Source organism: Zalophus californianus, chromosome 7 (assembly GCF_009762305.2).
Source record: "Zalophus californianus isolate mZalCal1 chromosome 7, mZalCal1.pri.v2, whole genome shotgun sequence".
Taxonomy (NCBI): domain Eukaryota; kingdom Metazoa; phylum Chordata; class Mammalia; order Carnivora; family Otariidae; genus Zalophus; species Zalophus californianus.
The window spans coordinates 81,586,841-81,600,141 of NC_045601.1; the positions used below are offsets into that span (position 1 = coordinate 81,586,841).

Sequence of the window (13,301 nt, forward strand, 5' to 3'; positions counted from 1 at the left end):
GAGAGGGAGAGAGAGAGAAGGAGAATCTTAAGCAGGCTCCACGTCCAGCACAGAGCCCAATACCAGGCTCAATCTTACAACCCTGAGATTATGACCTGAGCTCAAGTCAAGAGTCAGACGCTTAACTGACTGAGCTACCCAGTGCCCATGGTTCTTGGTTTCTACATTGCTGAGTTGATTCCCTGGGAGAGGGTGGCATGGAACATTTGCTTTTGTGAGTTATTATGGCTGCTCTTGTAGCCAGATCCTTTAAAACCATCGGAGTTTGGGTCTCCTTGTGTTGCCTCTGTTGACAACTCAGAACCCCACCTTCTGTTGTAACATTCAAAATGCTCTGCAGATCTCTGCCTTGGTCATTAGCATTCAGTTTGTTAAGTGGGTTCAAGAGGGAGTCCTACAAACTACTTATTTAGGTGTTGGTAGCAGTGTTCCCTGAAGAAGTCTTTGGTGGTGCATGTACATTGGTTGGAGGAGGCAGTGAAGAAGGGAATAGAAGGTCTCATTCCATGTAAGAGCTCTCATAGGCTCCCCAAAACTTTGCTACTTAGGTAGTGAGTTGTCAACCTGGTAGCATGTTGTTCCTTCAGAAAAAAAACAGAGAACTTGCTATAGTTTAAGGAAAACTACCTGATACTTTCAGACAGTGGTTTGTTACTGAGATCAATAGCGTGAACTATTTTATTGGATATTTTATTTAATTCCTTTATCTTTATTAACCAAGAATGACTACTAATGATGCTAAATGTCTGATCATTTGGATATAATTAAAATTTTTGAGTTTCTATTTACATGTATGGCATTTAACTTTTGGATTATCTGAAGTAAAAGGAGAGCAGTTCTAATAAAATTTTGATGGAGCAGATATTGCTTTGCTTTTTCTTATGCCTATGTCCATAAATACTCTATGTATCAAATATCCAAGGTGATGGGATTGAATATTCTAGGAACTTGAATGTTTCATGTGAAGTGAGCACATAACAGAAGGAATCTCCACCCTCTGAAAAATTTTATTCTATGAATTGAAAACAGTATCTTGTAAAAAATATATTAGCACACCTTGCCACCAACCCCCCCCAACATACACATCAACGCTCATTACTGGTCAATACACAGGACTTATACCACTGCTTACCTGACATGCTAAACATCTTGAAGCAAATATACTCTTTGCTCTGTGTCATAGGTTTATTTAATTCAAAATAAAGGTAGTGATATATTATATTGCATCAAGTCCCTCTGTTTCATTTACATGGTCTCCCCTGATTTCCTTCTAACAAATAAACTCAGAACTTCCCTTATGTCATTTCTTATCTTTATGTAAAAGGGTGCAACAGTATCAAAGGAGGGAAAGGATTAGTGTTATATCCATTGGAGACAAAGGACTGTTGGCTTCTGGAAGGTTTTTTTTTTTCTTCTTCTTTTTTCTCATTCAGTTGTTCTAAATATCTCTTGGCAACAAAACTGATATGGCCTCTTAAGTGAAAGATATTAACAATTTATCATATTAATGCAAGAGTTTTCTGTCAGAGCTCCTGGTTTTCTTTGTACTTCTGTACCTGGTCTGATTTCAAGCAGGAATGGGGACTCCGAGTCTCACATTGTTGATGATTATACAGCTTTGGTCTTGGAGCCACCCATACCCAGCAGGAAACTGAACTCTGAGCTCACTTGGAATTATCAGACCATCTAGTCTTGAGGTTCTCAACACTCCCTGTGCATCAGGATCAGCAGGGATGTTCTAAAAATTCAAATGCCTGGGGCTATGCCACAGAGGCTCTGATTCAAGTTGACCTGACTAGGTTTTTGGAAGCTTTTATGTGATTTTTAATGTGCATCCAGGGTTGCAAACCAGTTATCTAGTACAACCTCATCACTTAAAAGAAGACAGTACTAAGATGAAGAAAAGAGAAATCACTTGGCAGAAGTTACAAATTCCAGTCTATTACCCTTTTTATCACATGATCATAAAAACAATAAAGTAGCTAATACGTAATGAGTGCTTTCTATGTATTAGGCACTAGCAACCTCATGAGGCATATATTCATATACTCTACATTTTATAGACAAAAAGGCTGAGGGAATTGCCCAAGGCTGTCCAAAAAGCAGGTGGCAGATCTGGGATTTGAGTCAGGCAATTGGACTCCTCAGTTTGTACTCTTAATCTCTTCATTGCTTTGCTGTTCTGGAGCTAACTCTGAGAATATAATGTGTTGAATGGTAGCTGCTTCCTTGTGTCAGCATCAGTGGTCTTGTGGCAGCTGGCCTTGGTGCTCTGATAACTAAGTGAGCTTTCTGCTTGACTAAAGATTGGGTCCTTGCTTTCTCTATTTTCCCAATAAGTGAGTCAAAGTGGAAGCAACCTGTTCTCTTAGACACTTTCCAAGGTGCTCCATTTCCTCAGTGGATTTGTTTCTATATACTGTCTTTCCTTTCCCTTGTGGACTGATATAATATCTTCTGCCTTACTTTTGGGCACATAAATTTTTTTTTTTTTCCGGTGGAAATTCTAACCACAAACTCTAGTCTCCTGTTCAGACATTTGACTTTTCCGCTAGTCCTGTGACTTTGGCTGGGGTCACTATTTTCCCTGGGATTCCCCTATCTGGACTTACATACCACCCCTTAACTTCTCATGATATCAGCAACAACAGGAAGGGATTAATTACTTTACTTCTTCTATAGCAGCAGGTGCAGTGGAAACAAGCTGGTCTGTCCCGTGGAACTCACTGGTCCCGTGGTCAGTGAGTTAAGTACCATGCAGACCTTTTAAAGTCTACACTTTTTGACAGCATGTATAGAATTAGTTTTCTGATTGATTCTGTAAGTTTGAAATTCTACAGAAGGATTTTTACACCTAGGGGAAAATCTATATGCATTGTCTGGTTAAATCATACATTACCAAGATGGAAATCACCAATGGCAAGTCCTGTAACCCAGATTATTCTAAGCATTAGAAGCTAAACAAAAAGTGAGAGATTATAATTATCCTGATTAATATTTATGTATAAATTTTAAAAATTAACATGATAAATAGACTCAGATATGAAGGGTTGATTTTTAGAACCACATTGCACAAAATAAGTGCTCTATAAGTGTCTGCTAAATTGAATCCATTAAATGTGGAATTGAAAAAAATAAATGTCTTGGAATTGAGAAAGAAAACATTACTGACAAGTTTCCATTGATTGGATTGAACATTTTTGTAAACATGCGAATAACAATCAGTAACCATGGGTGATTATCTCTCTGCTTTTCAGTATTCTTTTTTAACCTTATCGGTCACATATTGCTTTTATAACAACACAAATTAAAAATCAACAGACATTTACAATGTCCATTAGAGTATCAGAGAATAACCATGAGTGGAAGCTGGACTCCAGCTATGATTAGCATGATATAGATGTCTTTCCAATAACAGACTAAAACTCTTACTTTAAGTATAGTGGTATAACGGGGCACCCAACTGGCTCAGTTGGTAGAGCATGTGGTTCTTGATCTAGGGGTTGTGAGTTCGAGGCCCACATATTGGGCATAGTGATCACTTAAAAAAGACAAATAAATATAGTGGTATAAGACAACTATTGACACAAGTCTAATTGCAAATATTTGTCCCTCATCTTTTCACTCATGTACTGCAAAACTCATGAAAAAAACATAACCAGGCTACTTATTGTGGTTTACTAGCTGGACATGTCCTCATCCTCAGAAATCTATTCTGGAGTTAGGATTACTCCACTCCCCAACAAGTGGTAAAACAACAGCTGCTATTTAATAAATGTGTCTGCTGACAGCCCCAGCTGATGAATACCCTTGAAGTTCCCTATCAGCATCAATACTACCTACATTACCCCAAAAAGAAATATTGATTATAGTTGCTTGATTATGTCTTCATTTCACCATAGCTTTCTTCCCTGCATCACTTCCCCCAAATTCCAATGATGCTGTTATTTACATCACCATTCACATCTTCCAGGGAATAAAGTCCCAGTGGAACACATGTGTTCCTGGTGATGTATTGCAATGGAATCTCACCAAAATGAACACGTGAAATGCTGAGCTCAAACAGAAGAGAGGACAAGGGAGAAAACCAGATGAAAGTGACTTGTGGTTTCTCGGAAAGTGAAGAATTTTGTCCTTTTGAGAGAGAGAGAGAGGGATCAGAGGAAAAAACAGAACTCTTGTTTTCCCACATAGTATGAATGCATAGTTAAAATTCTACAACTTGATTTATGTCTGGATTACTTTAATTTCTGTTCCCAAACACTTTCCTAGGAGTTGGACTTCTACAGTACTAACACTAGTATTGTGTGAGAATTTAAGAGGATTTGGGCTGTATGAAAGGAACTGATTATAGAGTGAGATCCACTCAGTCTGCTTACCTTGAAAAACATGTTTTGGGCTCAATCAGGCAAAGTCCATGTATGAAGCTGGAAGAGGGACTGGAGGTGCTGAACTGGGAGCAGGTAGAACACGGGATCCAAATGGTAAGGGATTAGATGATAAAGAGTGGTCCAAGTTAGCGGTGGGCATCCGGAGATCTAACCTAAGGTTATGGGGTGTCCTGGCAGGCAGGTAGAGCATGGCTGTGTCTGACAGGCCGAGAGCCAGCCTTCTAGCAAGCCTGTCAGCAGGACCAGGGAGGAGAGCACGGGGGTGGAATTCAGGGATGGGATAATTCTGGAGTAGTCCTAGAGACTGGGAGTGAGGTGCCAGAGTTATAACGCAATGTCAGAACAACGAAGATATGCTAACGCTGAGGGTACTGCGCTGGAGGATTTTGTGTCCCTCCTGCTTCACATTTAGTATACAGTGCTTACCCATTCACTAAAGATTTATTTAGATTCATTTATGTCAGGCACTGAGCTAGGGATTGGGATACAATAGCGAATATTATATTATCTCTACTCTCTAATAGGTGCTACAGATAAAAACAATGGCGATTTCCATGCCATGTGACTAGTGAGTAAATGGCGTTGTGGGAGCACCCTCCCGGTTTTGGGTAGTCAGTGATTGGTTTAGTGATTACAGGTGGGATGAAATGACCCTTGCTGTGGGAAAGAGGGACTGTTGAGGCTGAAAATGAGAGAGGGTCTGACAAACAAGGTCTAAGGGAATGCAGCAGAAACGAATGTGATTAAAAGTTTTGGATATCTGATTTGTCGCAACAAGTCCACATAGCTTCACAAATGGTGGGCAACTCGTAAATTACATTCTTTCTACTTACACGATAATTTTAATGTTTTTTTTAAGAATAATGCGATGAAGAGAATGCACTATATACATATATTTTCATCATACTTAAATCTGTAGTGGCCACAATGAGCCAGCCAAATATGAATCTTGTGGGCTAGAAAATTCTTTACCTCACCACCATCCACACTCGGAGTATTCTTCCAGAGCAGTGACCACTCTTACTGTGTCTAAAAGGGGGGAGGATGACTACTTCTTATAAAATTATTTGCTTTAGGACTTTCACAAGCTTGTATACTTTGAAAAACACATATATTCAACACTTCATTTCAAGTGCCTAACTGCTGCTGGAGCAAGAAACCCAAATGAATAGCCAGGAATTTTTTGAAGTGCAAGTTGGGAGGATTGCCTTACCACATATTAAAATAAATTTTGAAACCACACTCATTAAAACACTTTGGTGGTGGTGTCAGAATCAGTTCATAACCGATGAGGAGATCAAGGGAAAATAATAGAAAAACCAGAAAAATAGACACCTACATATAAGAAGTTAGGGTTGGGAAGGAGAGGCATTTCAAATCAGAAGAAAAAATATGGATGTTTCAATGCAGGTTGAAATAACTGGGGAAAAAAAGAAATGAAATCTCTACATCATACTTTTACCAAAATACATACTAGATGCACCAAAAATGTAAGTGTAAAACAATGAAACCGAAATACTTGAATATAGAAAGATAGATAGATAGGTAGATAGATAGATAGATAGGGTGGGGGAAGATTTTCTTAAACAAGACAAAAAAGCAGTAAAACAAGACTAAAATATTTGACTCTATAAAAACCAAAAACTTTTACACAGAAAATACTTATCTCATGAGCCAAATACAAACAGCAAGCTAGACAAAAATACTTTTGACAAAAGTAGCCAAGGACAAATATTCTTAATATAAAGAGCTCTTTTAAATGAACAAAAGAGATACAACAACAGAAAAGGGAGCAAATGACATAGATAAACAATTTATAATATGTGAAAAGCTATTTAACCTCACTGATAATTACAAATTCAAATTAAAGGAAGGTAGTATTATTTCAACCAACCAAGATTCTAAGGAATCCAATACCCAATATGGTGAGGATGTGAGGAAATGGATGCTAGCTATATGCTGCTGATGGGAAAATCAACGAGGGCAAGCTTCCTGAAAATCACTTAGACAATATGTGGTAAAAATCCTTATAATCAGAAGAAAAATAAGGTCACTTCCATTTTGAAAAATAGAAGAGTCAAAACACATGTAATGCATTTTGAGAATACATTGTTTCTCTTCCTCCTATTGTTCTCAAATATTGTCTGTTGACTTCTAAAAGTTTGGCAGACCTAGAGGCCCTTATTAAAAAAAAAAATGCACATATTTCTTCCTCAGTAGCTTGATAGGATTTCCTAGGAGAGACCTTGCTCCATTAAGAGTTTTTAGAAACAAGTTTCCATAGTCCATTTTGCCTATCATTGAGCTGCCAAGTACATCTTGATGGCAATGTATTTCCTGAGTAATGTTATTATCAAAACCTAAACAGATAAACAAAATTGACACAAATCTGACTGGATCATGAGGGTGAGGGACCAAGTAGCAGGTGGATGAAAGGGGGGAAGGGAGCAAGGAATTCCTTGCCTTTGATCACTCCTTTATGAGAGGTAGGGAAGCTGAGACCCAGAAAGTTTGACTTTCTCAAGGTCATGTAGCTTATTAATTCAGGTATATGAATTCACAGATGAGGCACTACCAGTATTGCGCAGCATATCTTCCTAGAATTTAGAACATGAGCCATCTTGGGTTATTTCCCAAGATAACTGTTGTATAAGAGCTCAGGATTTCTCTGTCTCATCCCGCCTCTGGCACACTCCACACATTGGGTTTTTCAGAACGTCAGCAACTTACTACTCATCAATTCTGTCTGTCATTCCAGGAGACGGACGGAGGCTGTTACAGAGTGGTATGTGGTGTGCATGAGTCCTCTGAGGGGTCTTGTGAGGGTGGTACATCCTCATGTACCCAGCTTCTGGGTGATGCCCAGCTTCTTCCCACTGGTCTGAAAGCAGGGACATTTTGTGAATGTGTAGGGAGCAGTGATGTGAGTGAAATCTCACCCAAGACCTTGTGTGAGGGCATTCTTGTTCTTTCTTCTGGGAAGTCCTCTTTTGGAGGAAGTCACTCCTGAAATGTTAGATAGAGTGAAGGCAGGCACTAACCATTTTAAACCAAGCTGATTATTGAGATCATCTTCTGCTGTTTGGTCGTGCAAGATGCACTGAGATGAGCAGTGGTGCTTATCACTTTGGTTGTCCTTCCAGGCATTCTTTTTCATATACTGGGCTTAAGTGAAAGAGTTCCCTTTACTTCTCTCAGACCCACAGATAAAGAGGAGTAAGACCAAACATTATAGGCATACGTTTATTGCACTTCGTTTTGCTCACTTTATTGCTTTTCACAGATACTGCTTTTTTTTTTTTTTTTTTTTTTTTTACAAATTGAAGGTTTGTGGTAACCCTGTGTTAAGTCTATTGCCGCCATTTTTTCCCAACAGCATCTGCTCACTTCATGTCTTTATGTCACATTTGGTAATTCTCACAATATTTCAAACTTTTTCATTTTTAGTATATTTGTTACAGTGATCTGGGATCAGGAATAATGACTTGCTAAGAGCTCAGATGATGGTGAGCATTTTTGTAGCAACAAAATATTTTAAATTAAGATATGGACATTTTTTAGACATAATGCTGTTGTATACTTAATAGACTATAGTATAGTGTAAATGTAACTTTCATATGCACTGGGAAACCGAATGAATTATTCTCCGAGAAATATACACCTTGAGGGAGGGACCTGCCATTTCTTCTAGATTGTTGTACAACAGAGCAGAATTTGAAGTACAAATTACCACTCAGTATGGGGGTCAGAGCAGATGCTTGGGAACTGGAGGATGGTCTGACTTGACTAAATCTTCTCAGTTTTTTTTTTTTTAAATAGGCCCCATACCCAAAATGGGGCTTGAACTCATGACCCTGAGATCAGGAGTCACATATTCCACAGATTGAGCCAGCCAGGTGCCCCTCTTCTCAGTTTTTTATATTTGTTTTTCTATTCTGGAATTTTCCACTTTAAGGAGGAATAATGTTTACTACCTTAAGAGATTCGAAGAACATGGTGTGAGTACCATGATTATAAGGGGTGTCTAATATACTCAGAAAAGGTCAGAATCTTGGTTACATAAAAACCTCAGCTAAATTCAAAAAATTTTCCTAAGTGCTGTATTTAAAGGAGCATTATAAATTGTAGGTTTAAAATATGTATGTGGAATGGAATGAATACAATTTTCTAAAATATTCTTGAAAAGATTCTATATAATGATGGTGTGAAATTACTTTTTTTAAACCCAACTTGGTGTCCTCACTAAGAATGGTTGATTCATTTGTTTAATTTGATTCAAACCAAACTAAAGGCTACATATAACCTCCTATGCTGTGTACGATCTGGACCGAACTACAGAAGCAATTGTCTATGTATTTTTCTACTTAACAGCCTGATTAAACTGAATGGCAAATTAAAAATAATATCATATTGAATAAGAAAAAGTTGGTCATTTTAAACGTTTTTTTAAAACTTTTATTTATTTATTCATGAGCAACAGAGAGAGAGGGAAGCAGAGGCAGAGGCAGAGGGAGAAGCAGGCTCCCCGTGGAGCAGGGAGCCTGATGTGGCGCTCAATCCCAGGACTCTGGGATCATGACCTGAGCCACTCAGGAGCCCAACGTTGGTCATTTTAAAATGGCTTAATGGATTAGTTCATATGGCCAAATAGATAAGGAATATTTCATTTAAATTCAAAATTCAGTAAGGTATTCTCTGGAGGTCATGATGCCAAAATTGTATATATGTATGTATGTATAGCCTACCTTCTTCAATAAAAGATTTAAAAGGTTACCGTATAGATTTAGTTGGGATTACTATGTATTGTTCCAAAGAAAACTATGATGTTGCCATATTTTTATTTTTTCACTAAAAAATAAGAGATTTATTTATTTATTTATTTATTTATTTATTTATTTATTTGAGAGAGAGTGTGTGCACGGGAGTGGGGAGGGGCAGAGGGAGAGAGAGAGAATCTCAAGCAGACTCTCTGTTGAGTGTGGAGCCTGACGTGGGGCTCGATCTCACGACCCTGAGATCATGACCTGAGCCGAAATCCAGAGTCAGATGCTTAACAGACTGAGTCACCAAGGTGCGCATAATGTTGCTATATTTTTAAATAAAACATTTCTTGGCAGCAAATGCAGAGACATTTAACTTTCTTCATAATACATTTGTTTTGTTTATTTTTTTAAAAATTTGATACAATCAAGTACTTACAGAAAAGTAGGAAGTATTTTTTTCCCCTGAACCATTGGAGAGTAAGTTTTAAACCTGAGGTCCTATCACCCCCAATTCTTTAGCGTGCATTGTCACAAACGAGGCTATTCTCCTACATAACTATGACACAAACATCAAGATGAGGTGATTAACACTGATACCTTACTACCGTCTAATGCTCAGGACATGTTCAAGTTTCCCGGTTGTCCCAGCACTGTCTTCTATAGCAAAAGGATTTACTTCTGAATTATATATGGCATTTAGTTGTATCTCTTTAGTTTATTTAATCCTGGAACATTCCCCTAGTTCTTCCTTGACACTTTTGAAGATTACAGGCCATTTATTTTGTAGAATGCCTCCTCATTTTGGTTCTGTCTCATGTTTCCTCATGATTAGGTTTAGGTTATGCAGCTTTGGCGAAGCATTTGTTTTTAATGCCGCAAAATGTCTTCTCTGATACCAGAATTATAACTTTATTGACGCAAGAAGTCTATAATCTAAATTTAGATTTTGCTATGATTCCATCCTCTGTGACTTTAACATCATTTTTGACCTTTATTTAGCCTGTTTTGCTGCATGAGTTGTGGTAGAGAGTGTCACCATTTACTGCCTTTGGTGGTCTGACTCAGGGTTTCTCAACTGCAACATAACTGACATTTTGTGCTGGATAATTCTTGGTTGTGGGGACCTGTCTTGTATGTTGTAGGATGTTTACCTTTATGTATCATTAGCCTCCATCCACTAGATACCAGTAGCCCTTCCTGCTCTAAGCTGTAACAACCAAAAATGTATTTAGACATTGCCAAATATTCCCGAGGGGTGAAATTGTCCCTGGTTGAGAATTCCTGGGGTAGCACATTTCTTTTACTGGTCTGACCTCTGTTGGTATTCAAATCCTCCTGAAACAGAAACAGAATACTTTAGGCAATTCCTTTTCTTCTAATTGAGTTCCATCTTCTTTTAAATCCTACCAGAATATTCTACCACATTCTAACAGTGGTATTTTCTTTAAATACTAAATATGCATAGTTCTAACTTAGTTTCCAGTGGGCCCTTGGCAGCACATGAGACTTGCTTGACTTAAGGTTCCAGAACAAGATGTGTTTTTGGTGTTTATACCTCTTTAAACAAAAGCAGGTATCTCACACTTTCCTCCATAGTAAATGGGACTTTCTAATTCCATTGTTCGCTTTGTTCCTACTACAAATCCAAGCAATTTTTCTAGTACCAAATTGGTAAGCTTCCTTGCAGCACCTGTAGTATTTCAACAATAAATATTTTTTGAGATAAAACCTAGATGTAAATGTAAAAACGTTTAGCACTTATTGTTTGGGCTATACCTTTTAGCAAGTAATCATTTTCCATTTAGCACTTTGTTTTATACCTTTTTGTTTGTTTGCTCATTTTTTAATTTACTGTTTTGTATTCCCATCTCATTGGAGGCTCTTGAAGGTAGAGATATACCTCCTTTGTGTTCCTAACAATCCTGACATATGGCTAAACTATGTGGAGTGAATACTCAATAAATATGGGATTCAATTCAACTGCTTTTGCTACAAATGGTTAAGAATTGAGTATTTTAGAATATGACAGATTCCTACCAAGCTTACCTCTAGAAAGTACAGAAAAGGAATTTAAAAACATCTATCAACTTTTCTAGTGTTTTATATTTGTTAGTCATTTGCCTTAATATTCTCGTGAAACAAATGTAAGAAATATCTATTCTCTCAGTAAGAAGGTGAGCTTATTTCACGTAAATGGTGTTAACATGGTTAATGCTCTACTTGAACTGTCCTATTTTGAGGCGTTCTTTTCTCCTCCACAGTTTTTTCATTTTGTGAACAAAATTGTGGCCAAGTGTCCCTCAACAATTGCAGAATATATATGTCAGCACTTGAAAGTTACCATAACAACCATCTGGATTTTTCTCTCACTTGGTAAGTTTGGTTAATTATAACATATTTGGTTTTTTTCAGAAGCAATTTTTACCTTTCACCAAGTCCAGGGTGCTCATTTTCCTGTTGACTGTAGAAATGATAAGACATTTCTCCAAATTTTGACAAATACAGAGATCATGTAAGATTTAGTTGTTATCATGGTCAAATACTTAGTCAGAAATATATTTTGCCAAAAAAAATAATTTTGTTTTGGGTTTAGTGGGAAAAAAACACTTTACTAAAATTAACTACTAATCCAAGCAATTCTTCTAGTACCAAATTGGTAAGCTTCCTTGCAGCGCCTGTAGTATTTTGACAATAAATATTTTTCAAGATAAAAGCTAGATGTAAATGTAAATATGCTTAGTTATTCCAAATGCTCAGTAAATAAATCAGATGAAATTCTTTACTAAGTAATCAAGTTGGTAAGAAAATCTTTTAAGAGCATACTGTTGTTTTTAAAAAGATAGGAATAGCTCTTAGTATTTTAATAAACTTAGAAGAACAGATAGATTCTCCAAGATGGTTTTTTTTTTTTTTTTTACTGGCTATGTAGCATTATGCAATCTTAAATACAAACCAGTATTGTTATAAATATAGTGATTGCAGAAATATATTTCAGGCAGGCTTGGGGTTTGGGCTGGTTGGCCGGTGCTGAACCTGGAAAATTGACCTACCATTCACCTGATCTTGCAGTAAACTCAGAAACATGACAGAGTTGTCACCAATCATACCTGTGCACATGCAGGTACTCCTCTAAGACTCCAAAACAGAGATTGGAAGAAATAGCACATTGCCAAGTTCAGTCTTAGGTTGTATATTTATTTTTCTTTTGTCTACAACTATTCCAATATTTTCCTATCTTTATAATCAAAGTTTACATTCCTAAGGTAAGGGAGTGAAAGCAAGAGGGTATAAAGTACCTTTAGAGATAGCAAATGGAAGCATGTTAAGTGACCCCAAAAGAGCTGAACACCTTTAGAGGGGTAAAAGACTGGGAAATTTCGTACAGTCACTGGGAAAACTTCTGGGGGCCCTACTCTGCACAGCAGTCTTCAAGCTCTTCAATTTCTGAATTCTTCACTTATATAAAGGAAGTTAAAGGCCTATAAATCCTTTGCTTGTCCTTATTAAGATCTTTCCAAAATGAATTCCAAAATTAATAATCATATTTGGAGGCCCTAGTGGTGATTAAAATTTCTCCAAGAAACTGTTGTATTAAGTCAGGGAAAGCACTGAAGATTCAAGTTCTACTTATATATTCGGCTTTTGTTTATTATAAATGGAAATGGCTTTTGAGAGAGGCTCCATTATTTTCCTTTAAATATAATATAATGAACTCAGTGCTTCCATTTTAATTTTGAAAATCAATTTTTTCTTATCACTTCTCCACTGCTGATAAAGAAGTTTCTTTTTCTTAAAATTCCATTGGCTATTTTGTCATTTTCATTTGGATTTTGTTTTCATTATTCATTTATTTGACATATATTTTTAAGGACCTACAGTGTTGTGGTATCATAAATAGGCACGGTGGGGATAGCAAAGCAAATGCAGATATCATCCTTCCTCAGGATCTTCTATAAAGTTAAAAAAACACACATCATCTTCTCCAGTTGAATCAGTTTGAAAGTAGACCTGATTTCATATCCACACTCTACCGACTGAAAAGGCATATGCTCTACTGCTCCCACAGTCTTCCCTCTAGAGTATAGACTTTAATTAGAAAGGTGGAAAAATATTAAAGATGTAATGAGAAAAGAAAGGTAAAAATATG

General features: G+C 37.1%; 1 protein-coding gene across 5 annotated transcripts in view; it reads left to right on the forward strand.

Moving 5' to 3' along the window:
• FILIP1 (filamin A interacting protein 1) overlaps positions 1–13,301 on the forward strand; it is a 203,254-nt gene that overhangs the window by 24,672 nt on the left and 165,281 nt on the right. Inside the window, exon 2 of one of the 5 annotated variants that reach the window (XM_027603574.1) lies at positions 11,416–11,527. The exons of the other annotated variants lie outside the window; for them this stretch is intronic. The gene's annotated coding sequence lies outside the window, so the exon portion shown is untranslated. The remainder of the gene's footprint in view (positions 1–11,415; positions 11,528–13,301) is intronic. 5 annotated transcript variants of the gene reach the window in all.